The sequence below is a fragment of the Acinonyx jubatus genome, chromosome B4 (assembly GCF_027475565.1).
Source record: "Acinonyx jubatus isolate Ajub_Pintada_27869175 chromosome B4, VMU_Ajub_asm_v1.0, whole genome shotgun sequence".
In the NCBI taxonomy this organism is placed as follows: Eukaryota; Metazoa; Chordata; class Mammalia; order Carnivora; family Felidae; genus Acinonyx; species Acinonyx jubatus.
In genome coordinates, this window is record NC_069387.1 from 82,271,831 (window position 1) to 82,290,733 (window position 18,903).

Genomic DNA, 18,903 nt, shown 5'->3' on the forward strand with positions numbered 1-18,903 from the left:
CTCCTGATTTGTTCATTTTAGCCACTCTGACAGGTGTGAGGTGGTATCTCAGTGTGGTTTTAATTTTTTTTTAATTAAAACAATTTTTTTTGAGAGAGAAACAGAGTTCGAGTGGGGGAGGGACAGAGATAAAGGGAGACACAGAATCTGAAGCAGGCTTCAGGCTCTGAGCTGTTAGCACAGAGCCCCGCACCAGGCTGGAACTCACCAACCTCCAGATCATGACCTGAGCCAAGTCAGATGCTGGAACTCACCAACCTGGAGATCATGACCTGGGTGGAAGTCAGATGCTTAACAGACTGAGCCACCCAGGCACCCCAAGGTTGGCTGTAATTCTGTATGCAAGCATTAGACCCATAGACTCCCTTCCCTACTTCCGGATTCATGACCCTACCTATGGTTCCATGGTTCTAATAAAAGATGTGTCAAGGTCAAGTAGGAAAAAAAAAAGATACAATAAATATGGAGCATAATGAAAATGTCAGTGGGAAGGGAGGATAGACTGTTGAATGAACTGTATTCAAAGACATGACTAATCAGATGGGGGGAGTGGGATTCTCACCCTCTTTATACCAAAATAAATTCCACATCTATCAAATATTTTAATATTAAAAATGAAACCAGAAAAGTAGTAAAGGAAATCATAGAGTTTTTGTGTTTTGTTTTTTATAAACTTAGAGTCCAAGAAGAGATCTCTAAGCAAGACATAAAAGGAATAGTAATAAACTTGCATATATAAAAACCTCAAGTGCAGGAATTCTTATAAACAAACTTAAGAGATAAATGACAAACTGAAAAAAACCTTTCCAACACGTGAGACAGATAAAAGACTATTTTCCTCGAGAGCTCTAAAACATCAGTAAGAAAAAATGATCAACTACTCCCAAATGGGCAAAAATTATGATTAGGCAATTGACAGAAAAAGTGATAATGGCTTTTAAATATTTGAAAGTATACTGGACTTTATTCATAATAAATGAAATGCAAATTAGAACAACAGTGAAATTGTTAAAACAAAATTATTGCAATATTATTGACTGAGCAGGGGAGGGGCAGAGAGATGGAGAGAGAATCCCAAGTAGGCTTTTCACTGTCAATGTAGAGCCTGATGTGGGGCTCGAACTCATGAACCGTGAGAACATGACCAGATCAGAAACCAAGAGCCAGATGCCTAACAGACTGAGCCACCCAGGCGCCCCAAGAATTTCTAATAGAACTTCATACTGGTTTTGTATCTCAGCATTTCCATTTTCAATGTTGATATTTAGCCTCAGCTGAATACTGATTTTATCCCTCTTTCTCTCTTCATGCGTGCACACACACACACACACACACACTTTTTGTTGAACCATTTGAGTTAGCTGTAGACGTTTTGACTTTCTACTCCTAAATACTTAAGTATCTCCTAAAACAAAGAGTAGTCTTCTAAATAAATGATATGAGTATCAAACACAAGATATTTATCATTGATACAAACCATTTCTAATATACAGCCCGTGTCAACATTTCTCTAGTTGTCTCAATGATGTCCTTTATGACTTTTAAAAGAATTCCAATCAGGTTGAGATCCAACATAGAGGAGAAGTAGGGAGACCCGCAGTTCCCTCGTCCCTCAAACACAGCAGTGTTGAGGCCAAAGGACTTTGAATTCCAAGAGTCTGGGCCTCAGAGTGACAAAGATGTCTCCAGGGACCCCCGGGGACAACCTGGAGGGCCATAGGTGGGTGATTGTGAACTGGGAGAGATAAAACAAGCCGTGTAGGCACGGAAGGGAGGGATCCCCTTATGTGGAGAGACAAAGGGAAGAGAAAAAGAGGCTGGGGAAACATCGGGACAAAAGAAAAACCACGGACTGGGACAGAGAAAGATCCAATCTCTAACTGTGGGGCTTTCTCCAGACTGGGGCTGGCTGCCTAGTTCATGCACCTGGGGAGGAGGGGACCCAGTCCTGGGCTCAGTAACTAGTTCAGAGGTGCAGTCCGCCCTGGGAGAAAGCGATCCCTTCTCTCAAGTGCTATGGGAAGAAGGTATATAACCGTTCAAACAACAAAGACTGCCTGTGCCTACCAGACAGAGACCATATATCAGCGGGGTGGAGCGTCACTCCCCTCAGTACCCGGTAGCACGGAGCAGGACCCTTCAAGACGTCGGGGTTTAAATCCCAGCCAAGTGCCAGGGAGGCGTGGGAGTCGGCAGAGCGGGACAAACCACCTCGTTCGCGCCCGTGGCCTTGCAAGGATGGCCTGAACAGAGTGGTTTGGGACACCCAGTCCATGGAGGAGAGAGCGGGGGTCATTACTTTTCTCCCCACCACCACCAAGGCAGGACTTCAGGGATCAGTCAGTGGGGCCCACAGTGGAGGCGGGACCCTCCTACACCAAACCACTCCCCTCCTTACCAGATAACTGCGTGTCTACAGGAGAGGGATTGTTGCTGACAACCAGATGGAGCCCTCCTCCAGATCAGCGCTGTCACCGGTTCCAAGTCACCTAGAGGTTTTGCATTTCCTGATTTAATTCTTGGACAATTCTTATTATCTATCGATCGATCTATTTTTTTTCCCCTTCTTCCTTTTCTCCTTATTTCTTCCCTCCTCTAGTCTGGTTATTCTGGTTGTTGGTTTCTTTAAGCAGACATATTTAATCTATTCTCTTCTTATCTATTCTATATCTCCTTTTTTATTTCCCCTTCTTTCTCTCTGGATTAAGCCATAGAGTTTCTCCGCCTGGTCAATTTTCTTTTCTTTTACTCCTACCCCTGTCCTTTCTCTCTTTGTATGGGATAAGGCCTCTTCCATCAACAATGCCACCACCCCATTGTTTTGCTGTAGCTGGTGTTTTTGTTTTTTCTTTTTGTTTGTATGTTTTCTTTTCCAGGGCTACTTCAGCAAAAAAATCAAAGCACACCTGGTGGAGGGTCCAAAACATCAGTACAAGTAGGGAGATAAAGCAACCAGAGTCACATCAACAGAGAGCAAGTAACATACTCCAAAAAACACCTCCTGAAGGGCCAGACCCTGAACAGTGTATGACACCTCTTTAATATAGTAGTGCTCACAGGTGCAGGGCACATAACAAGTTTTTAAAACTCATAAGGTACAGAAAACTAGCCAAAATGATGGAACGGAAGAATCCTCCTCAAAAGAAATTCCAGGAAGAAATGACAGCTAAAGAATTGATCAAAACAGATATAAACAATATAACTGAACACGAATCTAGAATAACAGTCATAAGATTAATTTCTGGGGCTTGAAAAAAAGCATAGAAAACAGCAGAGATCTATTGTTGCAGAAATCAAAATAAAAAATAGTCATGATGAATTAAAAAATGTTGCAAATGAGGTGCAAAATAAACTAGAGGTGGTGACAGTGAGGATTGAAGAAGAGGCAGAGGGGAGAATAAGTGAGATAGAAGATAAAATTATGGAAAAAGATGAAGCTGAAAAGAAGAGAGATAAAAAAATTTCTGGACCACAAGGGGAGAATTAGAGAACTAAGTGATTCAATGAAACAGAATAATATCCATATCATAGGAGTTCCAGAAGAAGAGAGAGAGAAAGGAGTGGAAGGTGTACTTGAACAAATCATAGCTGAGAAGTTCCTCAATCTGGGGAAAGAAACAGACATTGAAATCCAGGAGGCACAGAGAACTCCCTTCAGATGTAACTTGAATCTATCTTCTGCACAACATGGCATAGTGAAACTGGTAAAATACAAAGATAAAGAGAGAATTCTGAAAACAGCTTGGGACAAATGGGCCTTAACCTACAAGGGTAGACACATAAGGGTAGTAGCAGACTTATCTATCAAAACTTGGCAGGCCAGAAAGGAGTGGTAGGAAATTTTCAATGTGCTGAAATTTTCAATGTGAAAAATATGCAGCCAAGAGCCCTTTATACAGAAAGCCTGTCATTCAGAATAGGAGAGATAAAGGTTTTCCCAAACAAAAACTGAAGGAATTCATCACCACTAAACCAGCCTTACAAGAGATCCTAAGAAGGACTCTGAGTGGAATGTTGCAAAGGCCACAAAGGACCAGAGACATCACTACAAGCATGAAACCTACAGATAATACAATGACTCTAAATCCATATCTTTCAATAATAACACTGAATATAAATGGACTAAATGTTCCAATCAAAAGACATAGGGTATCAGAATGGATAAAAAAACAAGACCCATCTATTTGCTGTCTATAAGAGACCCATTTTAGATCTGATCACACCTTCAGATTGAAAGTGAGGGGATGGAGAACCATCTATCATGCTACTGGAAGTCAAAAGAAAGCTGGAGTAGCCATACTTATATCAGAGAAACTAGATTTTAAGCTAAAGGCTGTAACAAGAGTTGAATAAGGGCATTATAATTATGGTATCTATACATCAAGAAGAGTTAACAATTATAAATATTTATGCACTGAATTCAGAAGAACCCAAATATATAAAACAATTAATCACAAACATAAGCAATCTTATTGGTAAGAATGTGGTAATTGCAGGAGACTTTAATACTCCACTTACAACAATGGACAGATCATCTAGACAGGAAATCAATAAAGAAACAATGGCCCTGAATGATACACTGGACCAGAATGACTTGACAGATATATTCAGAACTTTTCATCCTAAAGCAGCAGAATACACATTCTTCTTGAGTGCACATGGAACATTCTCCAAGATAGATCACATACTGGATCACAAACATCCCTCAATAAATATAAAATAATTGAGATCATACCATGCATATTTTCAGATCACAATTCTATGAAACTTGAAATCAACCACAGGAAAAAGTCTGGAAAACCTCCAAATGCATGGAGGTTAAAGAACATCCTACTAAAGAATGAATGAGTCAACCAGGCAATTAAAGAGAAATTGAAAAATATATGGAAACAAATGAAAATGAAAACACAACAGTCCAAACCCTTTGGGATGCAACAAAGGCAGTCCTAAGAGGAAAATACATTGCAATCCAGGCCTACCTCAAGAAAGAAGAAAAATCCTAAATACAAAATCTAATAGCACACCTAAAGGAACTAGAAGCAGAACAAAAAAGAAACCCCAAGACCAGCAGAAGAAGAGAAATAATAAAGATCCGAGCAGAAATAAACAATATAGAATAAAAAAAAAAACACACCAGTACAGCAGATCAATAAACTAAGAGCTAGTTTTTTGAAAAAATAACAAAATTGATAATCCCCTAGCTAGACTTCTCAAAAAGAAAAGAGAGAGGACCCAAATTGATAAAATCACAAATGAAAATGGATTTATCACAACTAATCCCTCAGAAATGCAAGCAATTATCAGAGAATACTATGAAAAATTATATGCCAACAAACTGGACAACCTGGAAGAAATGGACAAATTCCTAGACACCCACACACTACCAAAACTCAAATGGGAAGAAATACAAAATTTGAACAGACCCATAACTAGTGAAGAAATTGAATCGGTTATCAAAAATCTCCCAGCAAATAAGAGTCCTGGGCCAGATGGCTTCCCTAGGGAATTCTACCAGACATTTAAAGCAGAGTTAATACCCATCCTTCTCAAGCTGTTCCAAAAAAATAGAAATGGAAGGAAAACTTCCGGAATCATTCTATGAAGCCAGCATTACCTCGATTCCCAAAACAGACAAAGACCCCACAAAAAAAGGATAATTACAGGCCAATATCCCTGATGAATATGGATACAAAAATTCTCAACAAGATACTAGCAAATCAAATTCAAAAGCATATAAAAAGAATTACTCACCATGATCAAGTGGGATTTATTCTTGGGCTGCAGGTCTGGTTCAATATTTGCAAATCAATCAATGTGGTGCATCACATTAATAATATAAAGGGTAAGAACCATATAATCCTGTCAATAGATGCAGAAAAAGCATTTGACAAAATACATCACCCTTTATTAATAAAAACCCTCAAGAAAGTGGGATAGAAGGATAGAAGGAACATACCTAAACATCAAAAAAGCCATATATGAAAAGCCCACAACTAATATCATCCTCAATGGAGAAAAACTGAGAGCTTTCCTCCTGAGATCAGGAACACGATATGGACATCCACTCTCATCACTGTTGTTTAACATAGTATTGGAAGTCCTAGCATCAGCAATCAGACAACAAAATGGAATAAAAGATATCAAAATTGGCAAAGAAGAAGTCAAACTTTCACTTTTCGCAGATGACATGATACTCTACATGGAAAACCCCAAAGACTCCACCAAAAGGCTGCTAGAACTGATACATGAATTCAGCAAAGTGTCAGGATACAAAATCAATATACAGAAATTGGTTGCATTTCTATACACCAATAATGGAACAACAGAAAGGGAAATCAAGAAATTTATCCCATTTACAATTGCACCAAGAACCGTAAAACACCTAGGAATAAACCTAACCAAAGATATAAAAGATCTGTGTGCTGAAAACTATAGAAAACTTATGAAGGAAATTGAAAAAGACACAAAGAAATGGAAAAACATTCCATGCTCATGGATTAGAAGAATAAATATTGTTAAAAATGTCAATAATACCCAAAGGAATATACACATTCAATGCAATCCCAATCAAAATTGCACTGGCATTCTTCTCAAAGCTAGAACAAACAACCCTAAAATTCGTAGGGAACCCCAAGACTCTGAACAGCCAAAGTAATATTGAAAAAGAAAACCAAAGCAGGAGGCATCACAATCCCAGACTTTAGCCTCTACTACAAAGTTGTAATCATCAAGATAGTATGGTATCGGTACAAAAACAGACGCATAGACCAATGGAATAGAATAGAGAACCCAGAATTGGACCCACAAATGTATAGCCAACTAATCTTTAACAAAGCAGGAAAGAGTATCCAATGGAAAAAAGACAGTCTCTTTAGCAAATGGTGCTAGGAGAACTGGACAGCAATATGCAGAAGGAAACTAGACTACTTTCTTACACCATACACAAAAAAAACCCCAAAATGGATGAAAGACCTAAGTGTGAGACAGGAAACCATCAACACCCTGGAGGAGAAAGCAGGTAACAACTTCTTTGACCTCAGCGCAGCAATTTCTTGCTCGACACATCTCCAAAGACAAGGGAATAAAAACAAAAATCAACTATTGGGACCTCGTCAAGATAAAAAGCTTCTGCACTGCAAAGGAAACAATCAACAAAGCTAAAAGGCAACTGACAGAATGGGAAAAGATATTTGCAAATGACTTATTAGATAAAGGGTTAGTATCCAAAATCTATAAAGAACTTACCAAACTTAACACCCAAAAAACAAATAATCCAGTGAAGAAATGGGAAAAAGACATGAATAGACAATTTTCCAAAGAAGACATCCAGATGGCCAACAGACATATGAAAAAATGCTCAACATCACTCATCATCAGGGAAATAAAAATCAAAACCACACTGAGATACCACCTCACACCTGTCAGAATGACTAAAATTAACAACTCAGGAAACAGCAGATGCTGGCAAGGATGTGGAGAAAAGGGAACCCTCTTGCACTGTTAGTGGGAATGCAAACTGGTACAGCCACTCTGGAAAACAGTGTGGAGGTTCCTCAAAACATTAAAAATATAACTACCCTACAACCCAACAATAGCACTAGTAGGAATTTATCCAAAGGACACAGGAGTGCTGATTCAGAGGGGCACATGTACCCCAATGTTTATAACAGCATTTTCAACAATAGCCAAATTATGGAAAGAGCCTAAATGTCCATCAACTGATGAATGGGTAAAGAAGATGTGGTTTATATATACAATGGAATACTACTTGGCAATGAGAAAGAATGAAATCTGGCCATTTGCAGCAACATGGATGGAAATGGAAGGTATTATGCTGAGTGAAATAAGTCAGTCAGAGAAAGACAGATATCATATGTTTTCACTCATATGTGGATCTTGGGAAACTTAACAGAAGACCATGGGGGAAGGGGAGGGGGAAATAGTTACAAACAGAGAGGGAGGGAGGCAAACCATAAGAGACTCTTAAATACAGAGAACAATCTGAGGGTTGATGGAGGGGTGTGGGAAAGAGGATAAAATGGGTGATGCCCAAGGAGGGCACTTGTTGGGATGAGCACTGGGTGTTGTGTGTAAGCGATGAACCATGAGAATCTACCCCAAAAACCAAGAACACAATTTACACACTGAGATGTTAGCCAATTTGACAATAAATTATATTAAAATAATAAATAAAACATAAAGGAGGAATTTGGACTTAATCTAATAAGTTTGAGCCTAACAAAAAAGAGTAACAGAGTTTAAGTTTATTCTACTCCACAAAATATAAGTCCAACATACCCATAAGGGAGCATGGCTAGTCTTTTAGATCTGCATGTCTCTCTGTGTGACTTGGCTGAATTTTCCTAATCTCCATTCTAATCAGTAATGTCTCCAATCTCACATGTGAATTGTGGTTTCTGGCATAAAATCAGTTACTGACTCACAGTCCTGTGCTATTACACAGCCTCAGCACTGATAACTTGTGATCCATTTATGAATGTCAAGATAAATAAAGATCTTCAGATTATTTATATCTGTATATTATATCAGCAGACTTATACTTAGCGAATTACTGTATGTCTAATCCCTTTCCAATTTGGTTTTATGTCTTTTAGCCTAATTGGTTGCCAAACTGAATACACAACTCTCACATTGATGATGCAAGAAGAGTGGAAATGTGTTGTTCCAATAAGGAACGTGACTTGGTTTAGATGTTGGCATGCCCATCAACAAGTGTGATAATATAAGTCCTTAAGAACCCAGTCAATAAATTCTGGAACTATAATATTTTATAGTAAAAGTCTTTGGATTTTTTTTTAGCACTTCCTTCTTTTTGGCAAGCGACCAAGTCCCAACCTTCATTGGAACTTCTGGAATTGTTGAGATTGTTGAGATATACCAAATCTTTGAAAACAGAGTTTAAATAAAATTTGTAATTGAACAAAAAATAAAATAAAATAATTTCAATCAAGAAGTGCTTGTTACATTTATTTTTCATGTCTCTTTAGTTTCCTCATCTTTGAGGATATTAAATATATTTATTTAAATATTTTGGGGGGTCTCTATGACTTCCATTTACTCTAGAGTGAATTCTATTGTTTAATGAGTTTGTTGCCTATCTGTCATTGTGTTAATTTTTGTGATGAGCTTTGAAGTTTTAGTTTGCTAGTTTGTCTTTCTTGAGAGTTTCTTTCTCATGTATGTATCTTGGTTAGGATTCATTGTAGATGAGACACTACTCTAAGGGGTTCTTGCTGGGTGTAATGTGGCATACAATATGGGTTTGGGGGTTGGTTTTTATATGAGTAATAGTGCCTTCCATAGGCTTTTGGAAACATGTGGGGACGTTTTTGGTGGTCACAACGACTGGCAAAGCTACTGGCAATTGGACAGGTGTCAGTTAAGATAAATGTTCTACAGTGAATAGAACAAGCCTATGTAACAAAGACCTGACCTTCCCTAGATGCTAGTAGAAACTCAGTTGAAAACACTACTTTAGGCAGAACTTTTAGGAACACCTCCTGCCTCCAGAATCACACAGCTCTTTGGGTATCAGCAAAACTGAGGTCACAACCGCAACAAACTTCCGAAAACAGGAAGCTACTTGGCCTCTACTACAATTCATATCCCACAAAGTGGACACCCGCCATTTGGGGTCATCCCTCCCCTCCCAATTTAAGGCCTATCACTTCAGGTTTCCTAGGCATGCATTTGGCTGATAAAGGAACACTAGTTGCAAGGAATTCAGAGAAATGTAGTTTTTAGCACCCCAGCTTCTGCTACAGGACCAGATAACAGTAGTTAAGGGTTGTAATGGATGCCAAATATGTTAGTCCATGTTGGAGTTGTAGGCTTCCCACTCTCCTTGCTGCGTGTCTCCACAGTGAGTGGTTTTGTGACTGTCTCCCCTCTCCAGAGCCAGATTTTACGTTGAACACACAGGGATCTGATCCACAGGTGATGTTGTTGATCCTATCTCCAGCCAGCTGCAGGTGTGGTCTAATTCAGATGGTAGTCTAGAGGGCTGGCTACGCTAGTCTTTTTGCAGTCACTCCAGGAAAGCAGCTCTTAATGGGTAGAGCCCAGCCACCACACTTCATACAACCACCTGTCATACAGCAGAATATCCAGTGAATTCTCCAAAGAGCTGGCTCCTGAGCTGCTATTTCTTTCTCCTGGGGTTTCAGCCCCCAGCCCTCATACTTCCATTTCCAGTTCAAAGACATGCTTATTTTGGTTTTGGCTTTGATTTTTTATCATGGGTTTTCTCTTTAATGCATATTTGGAAGATATTATCTATCATTTTGTCTGGAAGGAAGAGAGAATTTTCTCTTGAATTCACTCAGTCCTATCATGGGAAATGACCCTATAAAATTTGTCTACTTATAAACTTCCTCCTTCTTTTCTATACTTCTTTGTTTGCTGGACTAGCTTATAGCTTTTGCCATAGCTTGTTTGTCTCAAACTGCAATTCTCTGTTATTCCTGAGTAAATCCATTTTCACTGGTAAAATAACTGTTTTATTTTTAAGCTCAACATCACTTGATGATCAGAAGTGGGATCCAGAGAAGACCCCCAACAGCTCCAAGGCTGGTAAGGAAGTAGGTGCCAGTACCAACAAAGCTAATTGAGCTCTCTGCTTTCTCGCCTGCCCTGGAGTTTGAGGGTGAGTCTCCTGTGGGTCTCAAGCTTGCTTTTTCTGTGTTTTGATCTCTACAAGCTTTATTCAGGGTCTGTTTAAGGCTTTGTCTTTTCTAAGAGTGTCCTTTTGGCACCAGGATCGGAACAGCGCTATTAAGAAATTTTTCTTTTTGCTCTACAGATAACCCTCTAATAAATTAGATATCCTAGTCACCGAAATGCTTTGAGGGTCCCTTTTGGGACCCCAGCTGGTTTTACGTTTAAAAACTGGTATTTTGGGACACCTGGCTGGCTCAGTCAGTAGAGCATGTGACTCTTGATTTGGGGTCATGAGTTCTAACTCCATGTTAGGTGTAGAGATTACTTAAAAAAAAAAAACTAAACTAAATAAAACAACTGGTGTTCTCTCATGTACATTTCTAACTAAATGGACCAACTGAACTAATAGTAAGTTAGGAACACCAATGGCCATTATGTGGAAATTTCTATCTCCCTAAACTCTAGAATTGTTGAAACTGAACAGGACGCCTGTTTTGACTGGTATTTTGAAGCTTCCGAAAGTTATCAGGAACCCAAAATTGCCTCTCTGCAAAATACAATTTCTAGATTAACCAAGGCAAGCAAACACAAAGAAAGACAAAAAGGCTTCTGAGGTCTTTGTTTCCCCTCCTTCCTTTTCTTTATCTCTAAACACACAGCAGCCATCACGTGCTCAGGCTGCACCTCTAGGTGCTGAGCACCCACCTTCCCTTCTGCACCACCTTCGCCTCTAGACACTCGGTTTCCCCATTCTAATTCTGTCACCGAACTTCCCCTTTTCCCTGAACCTCTCTCCCTTCTTGTTCCTCTGAACTTATCAGAAACTGTCCCTTTGGGTTTTTTTTAGAGAGAAAGAGAAAGAGAGAGAGCATGTGCAAGCACAAATTGGGGAGGGGCAGAGGGAGAAAGAGAGAGAATCTCAAGCAGGCTCAGCATGGAGCCCAACTTGGGGCTCAATTTCACAAGCATGAGATCATGACCTGAGCTGAAATCAAGAATCAGATGCTTAACTGACTGAGCCATCCAGGTGCCCAGGCACTCCAGAATCTGTCCCTATTTTTATTAATGTTTATTTTTTTATTGAAAGAGAGAGAAAGAGGAGAGAACTCGAGTGGTAGAGGGGGAGACAGAGAAGGAGAGAGAGAGAATCCCAAGCAGGTTCTGCAGAGCCCTGTGTGTGGCTCCATCTCACAAACTTTGAGATCATGACTTGAGCTGAAATCAAAAGTCTGATGCTCAACCAACTGAGCCACTCAGGTGCCCTGAACCTGTTCCTTTAAAATTAAGTATCGTGAGGGTCCAAATAAGCCCCCAATTTCTTATGTTCCCTGGACTAAAGCTGAATTATGAGTCACAATTAAGGACTTTCCTAAAGTGAATGAGGACCCCCATAGGTTTGCTTGAGAATTCAACATAGTTATTCAAATTTACCAACCTGGTTTCTCAGATTTCTATCAGTTAGTCCATGCGCTTGTTGGTGAGGGCCAGGCCAAACTTGCCCAATGGGAACATCCTGAATAAGATTTAGAAAAACAAGCCTCTAGAGTTTTTTTTTTACAAAGATGGTGAAGGAGGAGGACCGGGATTTTCCTTGTCCCTCAAACAGCTGTGTTTAGGTCAGATCTCTTGGAACACCCAGGAAATCAATCCTGTAGAGTGGCAGGATCTCCACAGTTGGAGAGGACACCTTGGCAGGATTGAGGTGTGTGTATCTGATTTGGGGAGATAAAATGACATAGCCATGGAGGGGAGGGAACCCCTTCTGTGGAGAGACAAAAGGGAGAGAAAGAAAGAGGGGTTGTGAAAGTGTGGCATTGAGTTATCACAAGAGGAAAACCTTTCTGGACCACAGACTGGGGAAGAAGAAGTACAGAGAGAGTGCCAGTTTCTATTTTGCAAACAGCCTTTGGAGCTGAAACTCAGAGGTTTCAGAAGTGTGTGACTTTCTGGGAGTGGAGCGTGGGGCGCACTCCTGGGGAGGAGGAAGCGACCCCAGAGTACATAGCAAGGTGTTGCAATCTCCAGGGTGTACTGGTAGAGAACAGTCCACTTCCTGGAGTACTGTGGGAAGAGAGTATATGCCTCCCCAAGGACAAAAGACCCTGCAGGTGCCAGCCGAAGGCTTTTCATCAGCACGGTGAAGAGGCTGTACCCCAGAACAGGGGAGAGGAGCCGCACCAGGCTGGGTCCTTTAAGACATCTGGTTTTGAAACCCAGCTGGCCAAGGAGGCTCAGAACTGTGGAGCAGGGCAAGCTGACTGCCTTTGCTTCTCTGTGAGAGCTGTCTGAACAGCATGGGTTGAGATACCCGGTCTGGGGAGGAGAGATTGGGATGATGCCATTTCCCCCCAAACATCAACAGGGTGGGACTTCAGAGAATAGCACTGTGGCCCCCAGTGGAGGTGGGACCCGATTACACCAAACCCCACCCCTCCATGCATGGCAACTGCTTATTGCCTGGAGTGAGACTGACTGACCCCAGGCAGCTGGCCTCTCCTCCAGACCAGCACAGCCACCAGCCCCAGGCACCCACGGACAAAATTTCTTTTCTTTTTTTTTCCTTTTCTTTTCTTTTCTCTCTCTTTCTTCTCTCCCTTTTCTTTTTTCTTTTTCTTTTTCTTTTGGAATCAGGCTCATAGTTTCTGATTTGTTTTTTGTTATTTCTTATTATATATATATTATACATATGTATATATATATTATATTTATCAAGCTTTTTTATTCTATTCTTTTTCCATCTTTTCTCTTTTCTTCTGCTCTTTTTCCTCTTTGTTTTACCTTTCTCTTTCCTTGGAATCAGATTTACAGTTTTTTTATCCTCTGTTTGGTTTTCTATTCTCCCTTTTCCTTTTTCTCTTTTTATGGGATTGGCACCCCCCTTTTTTCCCCAGGGTTACTTCAACAAACAAATCAATGTTTTTTATTTATTTTTTTAGAGAGAGAGAGGGAGAGAAATAGAGCAGAGAAGGGGAAAAGAAAGAGGGAGACACAGAATTCAAAGCAGGTTCCAGGCTCTGAGCTGTCACCACAGAGCCTGATGTGGAGCTTGAACCCACGAACTGTGAGATCATGACCTGAACTGAAGTTGGACGCTTAAACAACTGAGCCACCCAGGAGCCCCTCAACAAACAAATCAAAGCTCACCTAGTTAAAGGTCCAAACAATCCACCACTGCAAGCAAGGAGGGGCTCTTCAGAGGACTGACCAGTGGGATAGAGAAGCCAAAACACAACAAAGTGCATGCAACACACCCAGAAACACTTCCTGAAGTACCAAGCCCTGGACAGTGCATGACCCCTTTTTAATATAGCATTACTATCAGGTGCAGGATATATAACAAGCTTTTAAAATACACAAAAGACAGAAACTGAGCCCAAATGACAAGATGGAGGAATTCTCCCCAAAAGAAAGGCCAAGAAGAGATCACAGCCAGAGAATTGCTCAAAACAGACATAAGCAACATATCTGAACAAGAATTTAGAACAACAGTCATAAGACCAATAGCTGGGCTTGAAAAAAACATAGAAGACACCAGAGAAACCCTTGATGCAGACATCAAAGATCTAAGAACTAGTCAGGATGAATTTAAAAATGCTATAACTGAGATGCAAGATAAACTAGATACTGTGACAGCAAGGATTGAAGAAGCAGCGGAGAGAATAGGTGAAATAGAAGCTAAAGTTATGGAAAATAATGAAGCTGAAAAAAAAGAGGGAAAGGAAATTACTAGATCACAATGGGAGAATTAGAGATTTAAGTGATTCCATGAAATGAAACAATATACATATCATAGGAGTTCCAGAAGAAGAGTGAGAAAAAGGGACAGAAGGTTTATTAAAACAAATTATAGCTGAGAACTTGCCTAATCTGGAAAAGGAAACAGACATCCAAGTCCAAGAGGCACAGAGAACTTTCTTCAAAATCAACAGGTCAGCACCATGACATGTCAGAGTGAAACTTGCAAAATACAAAAAACAAAGAGAAGATTCTGAAAGCGGCTGGGGACAAATGGGACTTAAGCTACAAGGGTGGGCACAAAAGGGTATTAACAGACCTGCCCACTGAAACTTGGCAAGCCAGAAGGGAGGGGCAGGAAATATTCAATGTGCTGAATAGAAAATATATGCAGCCAAGAATCCTTTATCCAGCGAGGCTGTCATTCAGAATAGAAGGAGTGATAAAGACCTACCCAGACAAACAAAAACGAAAGGAGTTCATGACTATTAAACCAGCTCTGCAAGAAATTCTAAGGGGTACTCTCAGAGTGCAAAGCATCAAAGACTACAAGGATCAAGGAATATCATCAGAAACATGAAATCTTCAGATAACACAGTGGCACAAAATTCATATCTTTCAAAAATCATTCTGAATGTAAATGGACTAAATGCCACAATCAAAAGACAGAGGGTATCAGAATAGATAACAAAACAAGATCCATCTATATGCTGCCTACAGAAGACTCATTTTAGACCTGGGAACACCTGTAGATTGAAATTGAAGGGATGGAAAACCATCTAGCATGCTGAGGGATGTCAAAAGAAAGCTGGAGTAGCCATACTTATATCAGACAAACTAGATTTCAAAACAAAAACTGTATCAAGAGATGAAGAAGGAAATTATATAATATTTAAGGGTTCTATCCATCAAGAATAGCTAGAAATTGTAAATATTTATGCCCCTAATGTGAGTGCACCCAAATATATAAAACAGTTAATCACAAAAATAAGCAAACTCATTGATAATAATACCATTATTGTAGGAGACTTTAATACTCCACTTACAACAATGGACAGATCATCTAAGCAGAAAGTCAACAAGGAAACAATGGCTCTGAATGACACACTGGACCAGATGGACTAACATATATTCAGAACATTTCATTCTAAAGTAGCAGAATACACATTCTTCTCAAATGCACATGGAACAGTCTCCAGGATAGATCATATACTGGGTCACAAATGAGCCCTCAACAAGTACAAAAAGATCAAGATCATACCGTGCATATTTTCAGATCACAATGCTATGAAACTTGAAATCAACCACAAGAAAAAATTTGGAAAGCCCTCAAATCCATGGTGGTTAAAGAACATCTTACTAAAGAATGAATGGGTTAACTAGGAAATTATAGAATAAATTAAAAAATACATGGAAACAAATGAAAATGAAAACATGATGGTCCAAACTCCTTGGGATACAGCAGAGGCAGTCCTAAGAGGAAAATATATTGCAACTCAGGCCTATCTCAAGAAGCAAGAAAGGTCCCAAATACACAACCTAACCCTACACCTAAAGGAGCTAGAAAAGGAGCAGCAAATAAAGTTCAAAGCCAGAAGAAGAAGGGAAATAATAAAGATTAAAGGAGAAATAAATGGTAGAATAAAAAAAAACAGTAAGACAGATCAATGAAACTAAGAGCTTGTTTTTTGAAAGAATAAACAAAATTGATAAACCCCTAGCCAGACTTCTCAAAGAGAAGGGCGAGAGGACACAAATATATAAAATCATGAATGAAAGGGGAAAGATCACAACCAACACCACAGAAATACATTTAAATAAGAGAATACTATGAAAAATTATATGCCAACAAATTGGACAATCTAGAAGAAGTGGACAAATTCCTAGACACTTAAACAGTAAGAAATAGAAAATTTGAACAGGCCCATAACCAGCAAAGAAATTGAATTGGTTATCAAAAATCTCCCAGAAAGTAAGAGTCCTGCACCAGATGGCTTCCCCCAGGAATTCTACCAGATATTTGAAGGAGTTAATACCTATTCTCTTCAAACTGTTCAAAAAATACAGATGGAAGGAAAGCTTCCAAACTCATTCTATAAAGCAGCATTACCCTGATTCCAAAACCAGACGAAGACCCCACTAAAAAGGATAATTACAGGCCAATATCCCTGATGAACCTGGATGAAAAAAATTCTTAACAAGATACTAGCAAGTTGAATTCAATGGTACATTAAAAGAATTATTTACCAGGATCAAGTGGGATTTATTCCTGGGCTACAGAGCTGGTTCAGTATTCACAAATCAGCCAACATGATACACCACGTTAATAAAAGAAAGGACAAGAACCATATAATCCTGTAAATAGATGCAGAAAAAACATTTGACAAAATACAGTATCCTTTATTGATAAAAAAAAAAAAGAAAACCTCAAGAAGGTAGGGATAGAAGGGATAAGCCTCAAGATCATAAAGGCCATATATTAAAGACCCACAGCTAATATCATCCTCAAAGGGGAAAAACTCAGAGCTTTCTCCCTAAGGTCAGGAACACTACAGGGCTGTCCATTCTCACTATTGTTGTTCAACATAGTGTTGGAATTGCTAGCCTCAGCAATCAGACAACAAAATGAAATAAAAGGCATCCAAATTGGCAAGGAAGAAGTCAAACTTTCACTCTTCACAGATGACATGATACTCTACATGGAAAACCTGAAAGACTCCACCAAAAAACTGCTAGAGCTGATACATGAATTCAACAGTCGCAGGACATAAAATCAATGTACAGAAATCTGTTGCATTTCTATACACGAATAGTGAAGCAGAAGAAAGAAACATCAAGGAATTGATCCCATTTACAATTGCACCAAAACCCATAAAATACTTAGGAATAAACCTAGCTCAAAAGGTAAAAGATCTATATGCTGAAAACTATAGAAAACTTATGAAAGAAATTGAAGAAGACACAAAGAAATGGAAAAACATTCCGTGCTTGTGGATTGGAAGAACAAATATTGTTAAAATGTTGATACTACCCAAAGCAATCTACATATTCAATGCAATCCCTATCAAAATAACACCAGCAATCCTAAAATTTATGGAACCAGAAAAGACCCTAAGTAGCCAAAGTAATGTTGAAAAAGAAAACCAGAGCTGGAGGCATCAGCATTCTGGACTTTAAGCTGTATTACAAAACTACAATAATCAAGACAGTATAGTATTGGCACAAAAACAGGTAGATCAGTGGAATAGAATAGAGGACCCAGAAATGGACCCACAAATATATGGCTAACTAATCTTTGACAAAGCAGGAAAGAGTGTTCAGTGGAAAAAAGACAGTCTCTTCAGCAAATGGTGCTGGGAGAACTGGACAGTGATATGCAGAAGAATAAAACTGGACCACTTTCTTACACCATACACAAAAATAAATTTAAAAAATGGCTGAAAGACCTAAATGTGAGACAGGAAACCATCAAAATCCTACAGGAGAAAACAGGCAGCAACCACTTTGACCTCAGCTGCAACAACTTTTTACTTACATGTCTCCAGAGGCAAGGGAAATAAAAGCAAAAATGAACTATTGGGACCTCATTAAGGGAAAAAGCTTCTGCACAGTGAAGGAAACAATCAACAAACTAAACAATCAACAAAACTAAAGGCAACCAATGGAAGATATTTGCAAATGACTTATTGGATAAAGGGTTAGTATCCAAAATCTATAAAGAACTTATCAAACTCAATATCCAAAAAACAAATAATCCAGTGAAAAAATGGGCAGAAGACATGAACAGGCACTTTTCCAAAGAAGACATCCAGATGGCTAACAGACACATGAAAAGATGCTCAACATCACTCACCACCAGGAAATTCAAATCAAAACCACAATGAGATACCACCTCACACCTGTCAGAATGACTAAAATGAACAACTCAGGAAACAGCAGATGTTGGTGAGGATGCAGATAAAGGGGAACCCTTTTGCACTGCTGGTGGGAATGCAAACTGGTACAGACACTCTGGAAAACAGTATAGAGGTTCCTCAAAAAACTAAAAATAGAACTACCCTGCAACCCAGCAATTGCACTACTAGGTATTTATCCAAAGAATAAAGGAATGCTGATTCAAAGGGACACAGCACTATAAACAACAAACTATGGAAACAGCCCAATATATATTATATTATATATATTATATATTATTATATATTAATATTATATTACATTACTATATATAATAATATTATATTAATATAATCAATATATTAATATATTATATTAATTATATTGATTAATATATTAATCAATATTATATTATATATTAATTAATATTATATATTATATATTATATATTATATATTATATATTAATAATAATTAATATATAATGGAATACTACTCGGTGTTGAAAAAGAATGAAGTCTTGTCATTTGCAACAACATGGATGGAACTGGAGTGTATTATGCTAAGCAAAATAAGTCAATCAGAGAAAGACAGA